This window comes from Peromyscus maniculatus, chromosome 6 (genome assembly GCF_049852395.1).
Source record: "Peromyscus maniculatus bairdii isolate BWxNUB_F1_BW_parent chromosome 6, HU_Pman_BW_mat_3.1, whole genome shotgun sequence".
In the NCBI taxonomy this organism is placed as follows: domain Eukaryota; kingdom Metazoa; phylum Chordata; class Mammalia; order Rodentia; family Cricetidae; genus Peromyscus; species Peromyscus maniculatus.
Genome location: NC_134857.1, coordinates 64590947 through 64606390, shown reverse-complemented (window position 1 = coordinate 64606390; position 15444 = coordinate 64590947). Strand labels below are relative to the sequence as shown.

Sequence of the window (15444 nt, the reverse complement as noted above, 5' to 3'; positions counted from 1 at the left end):
ACAGCACTGGAGGTGGGGTCAGCACTGGGGGTGGGGTCAGCACTGGGGGTGGGGTCAGCACTGGGGGTGGGGTCAGCACTGGAGAGGGAGCACAGCACTGGAGAGGGAGCACAGCATTGGAAGGGGAGCACAGCACTGGAGGGGAGCACAGCACTGGAGGGGGAGCACAGCACTGGAGGGGGAGCACAGCACTGATGCTGCAGGTGTAGGACAGCACTGGAGGGGAGCACAGCACTGGAGGTGGGGGACAGCACTGGAGGGGGAGCACAGCACTGGAGGTGGGGACAGCACTGGAGGTGGAGGACACCACTGGAGGTGGGGACAGCACTGGGGTGGAGGACAGCACTGGAGGGGGAGCATAGCACTGGAGGTGGAGCACAGCACTGGAGGGGAGCACAGCATACACTGACTTTTCCTGCCCATCCATATCTACCATAACTTTTCATTCATAGTGAGGCAGGCAAGCAAGGACCGTAGTCACTCCCAAGGAGCACTTGTAGTAGCACGCAGTAATGGCAGATGTTTCACTAAAGCTAAAGCTGTCTTTGTCTAAAGCTGTGGATGTGGTGATGGACAAGTGGCTTCAAGTCAAGTACAGATGGGTGGCCTCTGCCTGCTCCTAAAGTCCTGTGAAGTCTGCAATGTTCTCTTCTGCTGTGGTGCCCAAATGCTTTCCAGGCAGCTGGGCACTAATGAATTTCCAGAGTACCCAGTAAAGCCAAGTTCTTTTGATGTATCACTGACCTCCAGGTTCTTTCCCTGGAATCAAGGGAGCAGAATGAGCTGTGAGCTTTAGGGTTCTCCCTGAGGCCTAGAGCACAGGCTCTTCCCTGGACATAGTTCTTTTCTTGTGACTGTGTTTTGAACAAGAAATAGCAGCCATCGGCATTTTCTTAGGGCTGAGAGTCCTTTCAATCCACCCTCAACTTGGATAGCTGTCGTGTCTCTGGATCCTTTCTGTGTTGTGGGCACACTGGGGGCATAACATAAATATTAATTACTGCTGGTACATTACCAACAGAAAATGGAAAGACCCCTATAAGGCAGCAGTGACCCTAGAAGTCCCAGAAGCTGTGTTGGATATGTGACAAGGACAGATAGTGACAAGACATTAAAAAGCAGCTGTCTTCCCACACTTAGCACTTGCAATAAACCAAGGATGCCATTGTCTGAGCTGTCACTGACGCTGGGGGAAAGCAGGGGGATGGGGCCAGGGTAGGCGCCCCTGCCTTCCATATGGGTTCTGAGAATACTGGTCTCTGGTGGGAGCCTCCTTTCCTACGGGGAGGCTGCACCAACCATGGTCTTTGAGCTGCACACAGACTCTGGTGCTGTCCCAAGCTTCTGGGTGTGGCCTTTGAGTGCAGGGTCCTTGGGGAAGGACCAGCTACTGATAGTGACAGGATCTGAAGTCAGTAGTAGCTCAGGGTAAGTAGCAGGGCTTGGTGACCAGCAACCCCCATCCTCTAGGAACCGAAGTGATGGGGTCAGAAAGATATCTCAGTGCCTGTAGTCTCCAAGGCTACTTGTAAACCTGTTTCTGTAGCAACCATGTCCAGCTGTGTCCTCAGCCCCACCCTCTGTGCTAGGGGCAAGAGGTAATGCAGGAGGACTCTGAGTCCTTCTTTGAAAGTTGTCACTGCGTATCTTCCCTGCTACATGGGTGTAAACTTATCTTTCTTATTCCCTTCCTTTTAAAGTGTGAAAAATCCAGTCAGTCTGGGGAGGAGGGAGCTGGCAAGGAGAAGAGCGTGTGTGGTAACTGGAGACTAAAACCACTGCGGCTCCTGTCTTATTTGTTGCTGCATTGGGTGTTTCTGCTTGGGAGCCCCCCACCCCCACCTGACCACTTTCTTTCAAACAGGGCTATTTGCTCTGATGCTACCCATGGAGCATCTCTCTGGTGCCCTCACATAATGATTGTAGTATCCAGACCCCGGCTGGTAGATACTGTGTCTTCTGTTAACTAAAAGGGAACTTGAGTTGGGTTCTTCTTGCTTTCTCGTTCCAAGCAATGTACTTTCCCAGCCCCTGACTGGGAAGCCCGGATACAGCCCCAGGCTGGCTGCAGATGGAGTTGCTGACAGAGCTCAAGCTGAGATTGCTCTGAGCTGTGTCAGTCAGCTGTCCGTCACTGTGAGAAATACCCGCAGTAAACAGACTCTTAAGTAAGAAAGCCTTATTTTGGGTCACGGGGTCACAAGTTTTAGTTGCTAGTTCCCTGTCACTGGTTGCTCTCAGTCTAGGGCTGGCATGACCAAGAAAGACACCTGAGACTGACCTATGGTTTCCATTCACACGAGAACATACATGTGCACACAGACACTAGACAGGCACAGACCTCTGAAGGAGCACATAAAATAATGAAGGAGATGGGTTGTATGTGCATCATAATAAGGTGGAGAAATGCTGTCAGGACACTGTGTGTGTGTGTGTGTGTGTGTGTGTGTGTGTGTGTGTGTGTGTGTGTGTGCGTGTGTGTGTTCCCAAGACATTGTCATCCAAGGCCAATCACACTTTATAATCAGGGAAGGGTAGAATTTAGACTCAGGAAAGAGAAGAAGGACCACAGCAGGCTCAGGAGGAACCACCGTCACAAAAGGGGCATGAGCTAAAATCGAAGGAGGTTTTAGAAAATATAATTTCATCAGGTGGTACGGGAGGAAGCGAGGGTCAAAAACTAGTGCTAAAAAAGTCAGTGGTCTTGACAACCTGAGCAATATCTGGTGTCACTAATCACCTGGCTTGTCCTTCAGCTTTCCAACACATGCCTCCTTTAAGCACTAGAACTCTCCCTTCCTCCTCCATGAAGGCTTTCTCACTTCCCAGGAAATGGACAGGTGGGAGTTTCATTCGGTAGTAGGGCACTTGCTCCAAACACTCAAGGCCCTGGGTTCAATTTCCAGTGTGCAAACACACACACACACACACACACACACACACACACACACACACACACACACACTTCCCTTGAGTCCTCAGAACAATTCCAATGCCTCCTTCATAGAGAGGCTTACAGAAGCTTAACTGTGTGTTTTGACCCTCACGCCCATTAGCCATCTGAGACCTTGTTACAGGAAACAGTTTTGGCTCCCTCTGTGCCAAGGTGGTGTACATAACCTGTGTGCTCAGCTAACACTGGCCACCCCTGTGGCGGAGGAACAGGCTCTTCCCAGCTGTCTCATGCACACATCCTTCAGGTAATCTGACATTTTAGCTCCTAGGCAGGTATAGACATAAAAAGTGAAATTAAAGCAGTCTATGAAGAAGCAGGTCCCAGTCACCGAGCAGTGGTGTCAGGCAGCTGATCCACCATGGAACGGTTGACCTTGAACTTGACATGCCCTTGTAATGCTAGTTAGTTCATCCCAGGGTCCCCAGAACTTTCCCTCACCAATTCACAACCTTCATCACTGATTCCCAGAAGAATTCCACTCCTCTGGTCATAAATCAAATACCAGAGAGTCCCCGCGAAGGCCTATTTAAGTCACTAACCTTCCAAGAGTGGCTGTTGGGAGACGGATTGAAGATCAAGGACTACATAAGCCTTGTTTGGGAGTAGGAAGTAAGGTGGGAGAGCTGGGCACAGCAGCACCTGTCTGAGTCCCAGCTGCTCCGAAGGTGGAGGAAGGAAGGGGGGTTGCTTGAGCCGGGGGAGGGCGTGGAGACCAGACGGGGTGATGCAGTATGTCCTGCTCCTTTCCCATCGCAGATGAAAAGCTGTGTGAGCAGAGCGGGGCTGTACCTCGCGGTAGGGCACCTGCCCAGTGCGCACAAGGCCCTGGCTTCACTCTTCAGCACAGCCACATAAAATGTAAAGTCTTAAACGAGACGAAGACCAGAGCTGAATTCCATCTCCTGCGTGTTTGTTGTGTTCCAAGCTTTTTCAAAGCTTTGTGGAGAGTGTTGAAGGTGATCCAAAGATTACACATGGCATCAGTCTCGCTGCAAGGACCCAGGGGCTTTGGCACTGTGACCGAGGGAGGTGTGGGAGGGGAGGAGTCTAGACAGAAAGGGGCAGGTGTTAACCATCAGGGCTTGACACCAGGGCTAGATACACAGACGTGAACTGGAAGGTTGTCGTCATGCCCGTATTTGTGGCCGTGTTCATGGCAGCCATTGGCACTTCGAGCCTGTGCCCAGGTAATACCTGATGCATGATGGATTCATATAGAATAGAAACACTTAAGGAAAAAAATAACAATAAAAGTTCCCCGGGTGGTGTTAAATGAAGATACGGTCAGACAAGCTGATGTGTGTGTGTGTGTGTGTGTGTGTGTGTATGACTGAAATTTAATAAAATCCTCTTGTATTTTCTGATCCTCTTTCTCACTGTTTGCACCCACAGCGCCTCCCCTGCTCATCTGCAGTGGATTCCCTCCCCTCCATCCTCTGCTATAACTCTGCTCACAATGGGGGGGGGGGTGTGAATCTAATGAGTTAAACTGTTCTCCCCCAATTCTATGTTGAAGTCTTCACCCCTGCCCCCATACCTCAATATGTGCTATTTTATGGAAAGAAGGTAATTTCCAAGTACAAGATAGAAACAGAATGCTGTCGTTAGATCTTAGAATGTCTCAAAAGGTCTATGTGTGGAAGGTTCGTCCCCCAACCCCAACTCCACCCCATCCCCTGATCCTGTTTCTAAGTACAGGAACCTTCCAGAGTTGGGCCTAATGGAAGGGAGTTAAGTCACCTGGGACGGCCCTTGAAGAGGACTTCGGAAGCCCCGTCTATGTGTCTCTCCTGGTTTCCTGACCACCATGGGTAAACGGGCATCCTTGTCGTGTGCTCAGTCACTGTGTCTCACCCAGAGTCAAAATAAGCCTGTCCTCATTAGACGTTGATCGCTGTAGGCATTTCGACATCATGACAGAAAGCTGCCCGACACGTGAGGACGAAGGTAATTAGTCAAGTGCAGGAATTCTGGAGTAAGCTGGGCCTCTCACCTACTACGACTGGTGTCTTACAAAAAAAAGGGTACATCTGGTCACAGACGCCCCCAGGGAGAGAGTCAGGGGAAGATCAGCACGGACCAGACCGTGCCACAAGCGAAGGAGCCATAAGAAGCCTGCCAGAGGCTCCAGCAGGCGCTGGCCTTTCAGGAGGAAGCCCCGCCCATTGTGTGGACCACAGGCTACCACACATTTCTGCTGTTTAATCTTCTCAGGTCCTGGTATTTTGTTTTGGCAGCTGTAACAAACCCATACGGTGCATTCTCCCCTGCTCTGTATTTACATGCAACTTCAAACCACACACCCGCCTGGCCTGTCTTGCTTAGCCAGAGGTCCCCAAGACCTCAGACATCTGTGTGGTTGGTTTGCATTAGTAACCATGCTCAACTTCTGTGACATCAGTCTGTGAACCCACACACGGCCTCTCCGGGTCCTCTTTCATTTTCTTCTACCTACCCTACTGCTCAAGGGACAGACCTAGGTGACAATCGGATACCTCCTTTATAATATCCCCTCCCTCCCTGCACCGAGCATCAACTGCCAGCTTCTCTTGCTCTCACTGGAGCCTTTCCCCTCCGTTTCAAACTCACCTCCCCTCCCTTCCTAGGTTGGACTCGCCTTGTGAAATTCTCTTTCTGCTGTGGAAATCGTACAGCATCACTCGCCAGCTTGACATCTCCCAGAGGGTCCCCTTAGCTTCCAGCCAAATGTCAAGGCCCCAGTTTACCGACAAGAACAGTGACCTGACTCCCTTACCATCCACCATTGGGCATCTGTCCCCATGGCTCCCGTTCTCCCCACACTGCCGCACTCAGGATCAGTTCCCAGCCTCTTTGTTCCTGAAGCCCGCTAAAGCTCCAAATTTCACACGCTTGGTGGGGAGGCCGCGGCAACAGCGGGGGTCTCCGGATTCCGGAGTGATTGAAATCCCCTCCCACCCCTCACCGCGCGCGCGCCCCGCATTTCTTTGACAGTAATTTTGCGGGATTGGGAAATGGCAAGTCCTCCTGGCCTAACACGCACTGCACCAGACCGCACGGCACTTGAGAGCAGCGACTTCATGCTTTCTCCTAAGTGAGGAAGGGAAGCATGGAGAAGGCAGCTCTTTTGCCCAAGCCGTTTCCGAGAGTGAAAAGTCAGCCCACAGAGACCGCACTTCCTCATCGTTTTCAGCGCCGACGGTATCATGATTGACTCATGGAATGGAATTAAGGCAAACGCCGAGCTTTCTCCCCTCCGTCACGTTCAGCAGGGTTTGCTTTCAATACCGAATGCCGGGTGGTGGAGGCCGGCTGCTGCTGCGTTGAACTCGCTCAGCCGGGTGCAGCTGAAGTCACTTCCCCTGCGGGGACAGAGCGTGCTTTAGTGGGGTGGGCGGAGTGGGGGGTGGGAGGGAGGATGAGTTTTCCGCAGTAGACCTGAAAACCCAGCCAGCCGCGGATTGGCGCATCCCAGCTGCGGCCGCCTTAGTCATCCGAGTGGTTCTGGAACTGGGCACCAACTTGCGTGTTTGTCCCCGGCTCTTTGTGCGCCGATCAGCTGTGGCGTGGGCTCTGGCATCTAATCCAGGATTTGCCTCTGCGCGAGGCTTATGGAAGACAGATGTCTCGCCGCTCTGGGACTGAGCACAGAATGGAAGTGACCCAGAGGGGAGCTGCCTGGCACCGACGACACGGAGGGAAGGCCCCGGCAAGGCCCGCGGGGCCAGCTCTGTTCCTCGCGTCGGTTCTCTCGGCTGAGCCTGCAGCGTAGACGGAGTCCCGCGAGCCAGCGAGCGGTGTGACCTTGAGACGGCGTGGGGCGGGAGAGCGGGAGCCGGGGACTGCGGCCACCTGAGGTCGGGGCGCAAGCAGCAGCCGCGAGGGTCGCGGTAAGTGTCCCTGCGAGCGGCGGCGAGCCGGGCGAGGGCACCCGGGCTTGGGGGGCGGCTTTTCCATGCTGTCACCCCACCAGCACTGTCCCCCGAGTCCTGCGGAACCCCTGCCGCCCCTGACTTATGAGGGACGCTTGCAAAGTCATTTGGCCCTGGAGAAGAAAGCAATTCTGCAATCTTAAAGCTTGGAAGGGGCAGGCTTCCTGTCCCCCCCCCCCCGCCTCCCCCGCCCCCTCCAACTTTCTATTTCTTTTCCTTTCAAAAAACGTTCTTTCTCTTAGAAGGGACTACTCAGGTAGATTCCCTTCGGATTAGTTTCTGCACTTACCCTCTGGCCAAGTGCATGCTACACTTTAATAAACACTGGTTTATTAAAGGGGGGAAATGTTGCCATTTGGGGCTTTTTGATAGATGGACGTTGAAAACTGCATGCAGCTGTCAAGAGGTAACGGGTTGGGGGTGGGAAGGAAGCCCGTCCTAAGACATGCCTGTCAGATGCTTTAAAGCATTCGGTGAACCCCAGATCCTTCCCTACCTGTAATCCAGTCAATTCCAGCGAGCAACTGACTCATTTTCTGCAACCCTTTACTCTATTTAGGGCAGAGACAGGATTAGATGCAATCGTTTTGGGGGATTTTGGGGTGTATTTGTTTATTTTGAGAGGCTGGAGATCAAATGCCCCGGCTGCACTAATAGGCTACTGCTCCAGCTCACAAATGCTTTTTAAGCAGGTCCATTTCAGAGCACTTGGAGTTCTGGGAGTCTAGAGACATGAGAGGTTATTCTTGTGACAGCATGCTCATCTGTGTCCCCATACCCCCCCCCCAAAAAAAAAACAGTTTGGGGCCCTTTTTTCTTTAAGATGGAAGTTAACCTTCACATCTGTATTCCTGGAATATGGTTATAAGCTCAGTACAGCATAACTAGTATTTCCAGATTCCTTTATGGGGGCGGGAGTTATCGTGCTGGATTGTACATGACCTCCAGTCTTAGATTTCCACTTGATTTCACCCTTGGCGGAGCTCACGCCTGCCCTTCAACTCCAAAGAACAAAAGAGCAGCAATGATTCAGAGCCCACCACATCCTTGACCAAAGGCATAAAGTATTTTATAGACGTTTTATGGCGCGTATTACATTTCCATCCTGTTCAAACACAGGCTCATATAATGATTACAGATCAATTATAAAAAGAAAGACTCTGCCTCCCTTCTGCCTTGGGTGAATATGGATTTTGATGAGCTGGGCAGGGCCTTCTCAAAAGGTTCACACCATAGCTCACTGGCTTCATATCATCGTTGTCTTTTCCTAGCCACCTCCTTTTCCTTCCCTGCCTGGTCTGCAGAATTTCGCTTCACTCAGTTACCATGACCTCATTTTGGACTGTGGTGTGTGTGATGCCATCACCTTTCATCAACATTTGTTTAGGTGAAAATGTTCCTTATCTGTATTTTCTGAGAACATTTACCCAAACCTAGCCTTTATTTTATTTTATTTTGTTTTAGAAAACTCTCTATATAATAAATAGTACTGTATTGTCAAAAAAAATGTAGCTTCCATATCTTTAATTATTCTTTTATCATATGGGCTTGTATGGATTATTCTTTGGTGAGATTGTAGTTTCTCTTTCATACTGAAGTAAAGTGGAAGGAATTTCTCATAGGACACTAAATATAAATGGGTTAGAAAATATAATCATTAACATCTCATGCTCTGACCTTTTCTTTGGTCTGCCCTTGGGTTGAATTTCATCCATTGACTCTTCAGGAAGAGGCTGATAGTCACATGCAGGTCAAGAGTGGTCTGTTTATATGCTTTTCAAGCTACAGTGATTTACTACTTTTCAAATTCTTCACCATGAAAACCTGGCCCATTTAGTGGAGATACCCAACTGGGTAATATTACAACTTCCAAGGAAGCTTTGGCAATGAAATCCCAGGATCCTGGACTCCTGGAAGGATGCCATAATATCCTCTTTTCCTCACCACTGCTGAAAATAAGCTTGTTTAGTTTATCCCGTATCTGTCTTGGATAATAAACATGTAAAAGGCAGTGTTAGCTTGATCATTTTGCACACTGAAAGTTTATTCTGGCAGGTTCTTCAGATATGCTTTTATATGCAGCTGCTAATGATGAAGGTTGGGACAGTGATAGTGTCCTCGAGAAAAATCACTCCAGAGTGTCTCCTTGAGTGGCCTGTCTGAGAGAATTATCTTGAAAGCCTGGAGGCAAAGATTGAGGTCTTACCAGACTGTCATCAAAGTTGGCTCCTGGCATCCATGGCTCCCAAAGCTAAGGTTCAATCAGCTGCAGGTGTTACTTTGTTGCTGACATTCATTATTCTGTGAGACCTATCGTGGTCGAAAGTCCTTACTGAACAACAACAACAACAACAACCTTTTTGTGTGGCCATTACTCCCTAAACAATACAATACAGCAGAACAGCAATTCAAAACTGCATAAGTATTACTTGTGATTTGAGATGACAAAGTGGACAGTGGATAGGCATAGCTTATGTGCAAATAGTGTGTGGTTTCAGAGAAGGGACTGCATGACCTGCAGAGGTTAGTGTCCACAGGGGTGAGGATGCCCTTGAACCAGCTCCTTCAGATGCTAAGGAACTGCTCTATATCTTATATTCTCACATATGAGCCTTTAAGAATGAATGGCTAGTTAGCAAGTCTTTTAAGAAAAACATCCCCACAAGTTATCTGTGAGTTCAATGCATTGTTTTCTCTGGAAAAAGGGATATTAAGTCTCATCGTATGGAGAGTGTTTGATCTTTGGGTCAAAAGAACTGACAACTGCAACTTTTAAGGTAAATAGAAAATTAGGGGGATACACCAAGCCAATGTCTACTTCCGGTTGGGCTTTTATGTCATTTGTGGGGTTTGATAAAAGGTGAACCTCAGAATTAGTGCTTATGTTGGCACATATCAAATCTTCTCTACAATGGCTACTTCCTACCTTAAACTCTGATTTTTGTTGTCTATCCTGCCATTGACTCTCAACTTAATGATAGAACAGAAATATCCTCTCTCTAGAATTTTCACTATCTCCATTTTGCCTAACATACTGTATGTCTATATGAATTTATTTATGCAGAATGGCTGACCCTGGGAGATTAGAATGTTCCTTGGGTCTGCAGATGTAGAGGGCACAGGTTGCCTCCTGGCATGCACAAAGCCCTGGGTTTCATCCCTAGCACCACAAGAAAAAAAATTGCCTTTCTTGTGTCCTTGAATCAAACAAAATCAGTGTATCTGTCAGCGCTGCTATCAACCTATGGTGGATTAGAAATGTGCCAAGGGAAGCTGCTGATGCAGGCTTCCTTCTGCTTAACTGTAGCATATGAATCCACCCGAGGCATCCCAGCTTCCTGATCTAGCTTCCAGAAGCAGTTTGCAGAGGATGCTAAAAACAGTTGGAACTGGAGTACTGGGAAGTAATTGGCTTTTTAAAACACTGTCTTCGGTGTGTAAATGTCTCCCAGGTTTCAAAACGTCTGTTCTTCCTGGGATACCCCCTTTCTTTCCTTTAAATGCATCCCTCAATTTAAACTAAAGTATCAAGAGAGTTAAAATTGTTCTTAACTGTTTATCTCCCTGTTGGATCTAGACCAACACTGTGGAATTCTGTGTTGTTTCTCAGAATGGTGATTTTGAGATCCAAAAATATGACAAGTTTCAGACTTGGGCTTCTGTTAAGCAATCCAATGTGAGACCAAAGAGTGGTGGGGAAGTGAGAAAAAACCTTTGTGCTTTTTTTTTCATCAGCAGCATATTTATTTCTCATAATTTGGAGTGTGGGAAGTCCAAGATAAGGCACCAGTAGATTCTGTAGTGGCAGGGTTCTGGTGAGTACCTTCTTTTCATATATATGTGCCTTCTTGTGGCTTCCTCGGTGTGGAAAGGGCCAGGCAGCTTGCTAGGTCCTCCTTTATAAGCACAATAATCCCATCACGAAATTACTTTATTGGCCTCTTCAGTTTCCCAAGGTCCCACCTCCTGTGCTATTAATTACATTGAGGATTAGGTTTTAATATGAATTTTTTTGCAAGTTTTAATTGTGCATTTTTATTTTTAAAATTAAAAAAAATTGCTTACTATGTGTATGGCAGGGAAGGTAATGCCATCCATGATGCATGTGTGGAGGTGGAGGACAACTTTTGGGAATCAGGTCTCTCTGTTCACAGTGAGGATCCTGGGAGATCAAACTCATGTTCTCAGGCTTGATAACAGGCTAGAATGAACTTTCGTTTGGTCTTTGCCTCAGGGCCTCACACCTGCTAACAATGAATTCTACTTCAAGCTCCTCTAAGTGTTCTTTTATATTGTTCTGCCCTGTCTGACAGAAGGAAGGAAAGGTGCCTTTCGAAACCCCTCTAGTCTGTCAGCCAAAGAGATTTATGGAGAAAATATCACATTTCAAGGCCCTGCCTTATGACCTGGAAGTACAGCCGTCGTTATACAGATGTAACGGTTTATACAGGGGAGTCTAACCCTGGAAGGCATTTTCAAGCATTGTTGGTGCCTTTTGAGTAGCTACTAGGGAGCCTCCTTCTTCTGCTTAGCCACAAATTTCCTCCAAAGCCTTCCCTCCAGGTGGGAATGGTGGTACACCTCTGTGTTGTGTTGACACTACTATTCCTGTGGAGTCGTGAACCAATGTCTACTCACCCCAGATAGGGAATCAACTCCAGATCAAAGTTAAGGATACTACTGAAGTCCAGTTTGGTGAACTAATGAGTTTGACTGGGGTTACTTACAGGAGCAGAGGTGACTCAAATACAGCTGCATCCCCCAACCCCCACCCCCACCCCAGCATGGGAGACAGCTCACCAGTGTACTGCACCGCTTACAGGTAGCTCAGGAGGTTGGAGAGTGTCTCTTTGAGGCACAGGTGGTCTGAGCTGCTTCTGGACAGGCTGATCTCTGCTTCTTCCAGGTGGCTTGGCTAGCCCTTACTTCTTTAGACAGCTTGGGTAGTCTCTGTTTCTTCCTAGTGGTGCTGAACTGAGTCTCTTCTAAAGAGCTCAGCTTGTCCGAGAGTCTTCTGGACAGGTCAGCTAGTCATTGTCTCTCTCAGGTGGCTTGGCTGGTCTGAGAGTGTCTCTCAGCAGTCCTTACTGCTTATATAGGCTTCAGGAGGGAAGGGCCTAGCATATTTGGTCAGTTTCAGGGACTTCCTGAGGCGTGAGTTGTTTACTTCCTGAGTTTAAGGTGTTTCCTTGCAGGACAATATGGCCGACCTTTCCTTAGAGTCTCCAGTATCTTTACAAACATCCCTCTAACTGGAGGTTTGCGGGAGGAAATTCTACCACATCACCCTATCATCCCACCCAGCACATCCCTCTGCACTTAGTGGCTGGGGCAGATCCACTGAAGTTTTGAGGCCAGCCTAGATCTACGTAGTGAGACCTTGTCTCAGAAAAGCAAAACAGTGCAGTCTTCCTGGAACTCGGAGACCTTTTTGGAGGTTCAGATGTAAACACTACCTGGAAGATGCTAGAGGACCCTGGCGTTGAGATATGCTTCCTTTGGTGGTACAAGGTATTTTCTTGGCTCTTTAAACATAACCAGGGTGTTGTGGCAGTTGCTGCTTACTTTCAAGACTTTTGCTAGGTACAGCCTTGCTCCCAGGGGTTACTTCCTCAGATCCTAGCCAGTTTCGCAGTGGCTGTGTGTGGGGTGGGTGGCTGCAAAATGACCCATAATGGGAGCGTGGCTGGAGGGTAAATGATAGACACTCCTGAGCTTTGCAATAATTGAGAAGATGATATCAGGCCCCTGCAATCATGAAAATAGCCTCTCAGACTAAACAAAGATGAAACCGTCTCGTTCTCTTTGACTACATGCCATTTATTTAAATTAGCGTTGCACATTCTACAATGGTCTGAAGCCCTATTATGAAGCCAACCAACTGAATGAGTTTTCTGGGCCTTTGCTTAGGGATGAGAAAGGTTTTAGCCACATTGGACAGGATTTGCATCTGGTTAGCTCCCCTGTGTGCCCGGGGACACTGAGCACAATAGAGAATGCGAATCTATCTTTTCAGCCAGACAGTCTGTCTCAGCTATGATTCTGCTGGGAATTATAGTGGCAAACGAGGAGCTTGGGTGAAGTGGGGGGCATCAAGAACTTGCAGGACACTCGAAAGAAGGAAAGACTGAGGTCAGGCCTGAAGCCTCTCTTTCTCACAGTTTGAGACGGGCAGTACAGTTCACCTTGGCTGCAATGGTCCAACTAGACATTTGGTGACCTCCTTGGTGTTACCATGTGAACTACTTCCGACTGGTCTTTGGTGTGCAACGTATGTCCAGGGTACTTCCTTTCACCTGGTGCACTGAATTCTGTTTCAGGAAAGCAACAGAATAACCGTGTTAGTCAAAAAAAATAAGCTGGAGACTCAAATCTTGTGTGCAATGTAAATGCATACTTTGGGTCCTCCTTGAACCAGTATGTTGTTACATGGCCAAAGAATAATTAGTCTGCCAAGGAGCGTAGACCAAGATCGCTCACAGGGGATGAGAGCTGCAGGATTAGCTACTTGCTACCCACAGACACCCATGTGAATCTTAGATGATGCATCGGACGCCCTCCCTCCCCTTCCACTCCCTGCAAGTCTGAGTCACGTCTGCTCACTCACATCCTAGCCTTGTAGTCAGTGCCTCTGGCTCTCTAGACCTCCGGTCCCCAGCCACGGTGCTCCGTGGAGACCTGTAACGGCGGAGCAGTGCTGAGCAGCTTTAGGACAGTTTTCGGTGCGGGACCAAGTGAGCACCGGTGAGGCAGACTAAGCGCAGCAGACTAGATGCTCACACTCGGTTTTCACAGCACTGTCGAGGCCGTTAGGGGTGTCAGCGCCGCGATGGCTGCAGAGAACAAACAGCAAGGACCGGACATCTTTTTTTTCATCCAACTCTTTGCCGGTAATGAACCCAGTGATCAAAACCAAATTTAATGAAACCAAGTTTGCAGAGTATGGTCTCCAGATCCCTGCCATTAAAATTCTTCTTTGCAAAGCTGTTTCCCTTTCATGAGAACAATACGTTAGCCATCTGTGTGGCACACACTCTGCAGCACAAATGAGCTGAGCTGATAAATGGTCTCTTTCACGCCAGTCATGCGGCTGGCATCCACTCTGGGTACAATGAAGTGACAGGGAGCCGTTTGCCCAAGGGAGGGATGAATGGAGGCCAATGCCATCCTTTTTGTTTTTCCGTATTCTCAGCTATAAAGTAGCAATTACCCTTGGAGTTTCCTTCATCTCCTGCCCTCGGCCCCTCCAGTTCTCAGTCCAGAAGCCTGGAGTACCAAGTAATCCATGCCTGAAGGCTAAAACCCACTCTAAGCTGCCAAACCAGTCACCAAAACAACTTAAAAAGATCTGGTAGGTGTGGCTCAGGGTTCACCCCTACACCAAAGAAAACACTACCAGCTACATGCCCAACCCCGTCTCACTTGTGAAAACGGTTTCATTACATGATGTAATACCAGGTTTCTCAGTTATTCCCTTTATAAATATTTCGCTTGTAACTCACATAAAGTGTTTTACTTAAACGAAGATTCTGAATGTTTAATGAATATTGATTACAGGTCAAATTCATACAAATTCATATTACCTGCCTGCTTGCTTCCTTCCTTCCTCCCTTTCTGAGACAAGGTCTCACTGTGTAGTGCTGACTGGCCTGAACCTCTCTATGTGGACCAGGTTGGCTTTGAACTCACAGAGATCCACCTGCCTCCTCTCCCGAGTGCTGGGATTAAATGCGTGTGCCATCACACCTGGCTTTTTCTTCTTCCTTCCTTGCTTTCATTCATTCTTTCTTCCTGCTGGCATTGAACCCAGAACCTTGTCACGCTAGTGTGAACTCTACCACTCAGCTCCACGCTAGCCCGGCAACATCATGTTACTTTCTAAAGACCCTCCAAACAGCCAGAATAGGGATTTTTTTTTTTTTAAAGAATTTGCTTTCAACAGTGAGAGCAGTTTCTGTCATGGGGGAAGACAGATTTATGGGGTTATAAAATTGAGAATTCCATCTGCATAGGAGCTGGTGTGCGTGTGCAATGTGGAACAAAATATTCTTGGCATGCTTGAGACTTATCTCAAACAGGATGTTCCATGCTAAACCTCACTCGAGAAAGAACTGAGTAACGTGCTTTCCCTAGACGTCTCCTAAGCCATTTGCTCTTTGTCAGGTCTCTTGAATGAACACATTCACCAGAGTGACCTTTAGTCTTCTCCCAAGAACCAGTCAGGCTTCAACCTCCCTTCCACAGACATTCTGTTAGTGCCCATTGATGGCCGCTCAGGAGGGCCGGGGAGGTACAAAAGACCCCCAGACCTCCTGGTTGTACCCCCTGGAGACCACCCAGGGCTCAGCCTGTGACTTTACACACAGTGACTGCTGAAGTAGTTCAGAGTTCAAAGCCACAGCTTCAGAATTGTCACATCTTGGTTCATTCACAATCTTTGGCCAGGGTGTAAAATCCGCAGAACAAATACTGAAGGAGATCTGGAGCAGTGGGGGCTTCCCCCCCCCCCCCGGACCCCGGATTAATCATAAGCCACACCCAAACACCTGCTTGCACAGAGAGATCCTGTATGAAGTG

At 48.5% G+C, this 15444-nt stretch overlaps 1 protein-coding gene across 5 annotated transcripts in view; it reads left to right on the top strand.

Moving 5' to 3' along the window:
- The window catches only part of Trim2 (tripartite motif containing 2), a 155795-nt gene that overhangs the window by 45916 nt on the left and 94435 nt on the right, over positions 1 to 15444 (top strand). The window contains exon 1 of one of the 5 annotated variants that reach the window (XM_076574321.1): positions 5915 to 6825. The exons of the other annotated variants lie outside the window; for them this stretch is intronic. The gene's annotated coding sequence lies outside the window, so the exon portion shown is untranslated. Of the gene's footprint in view, positions 1 to 5914; positions 6826 to 15444 lie in introns of those variants that run through there. 5 annotated transcript variants of the gene reach the window in all.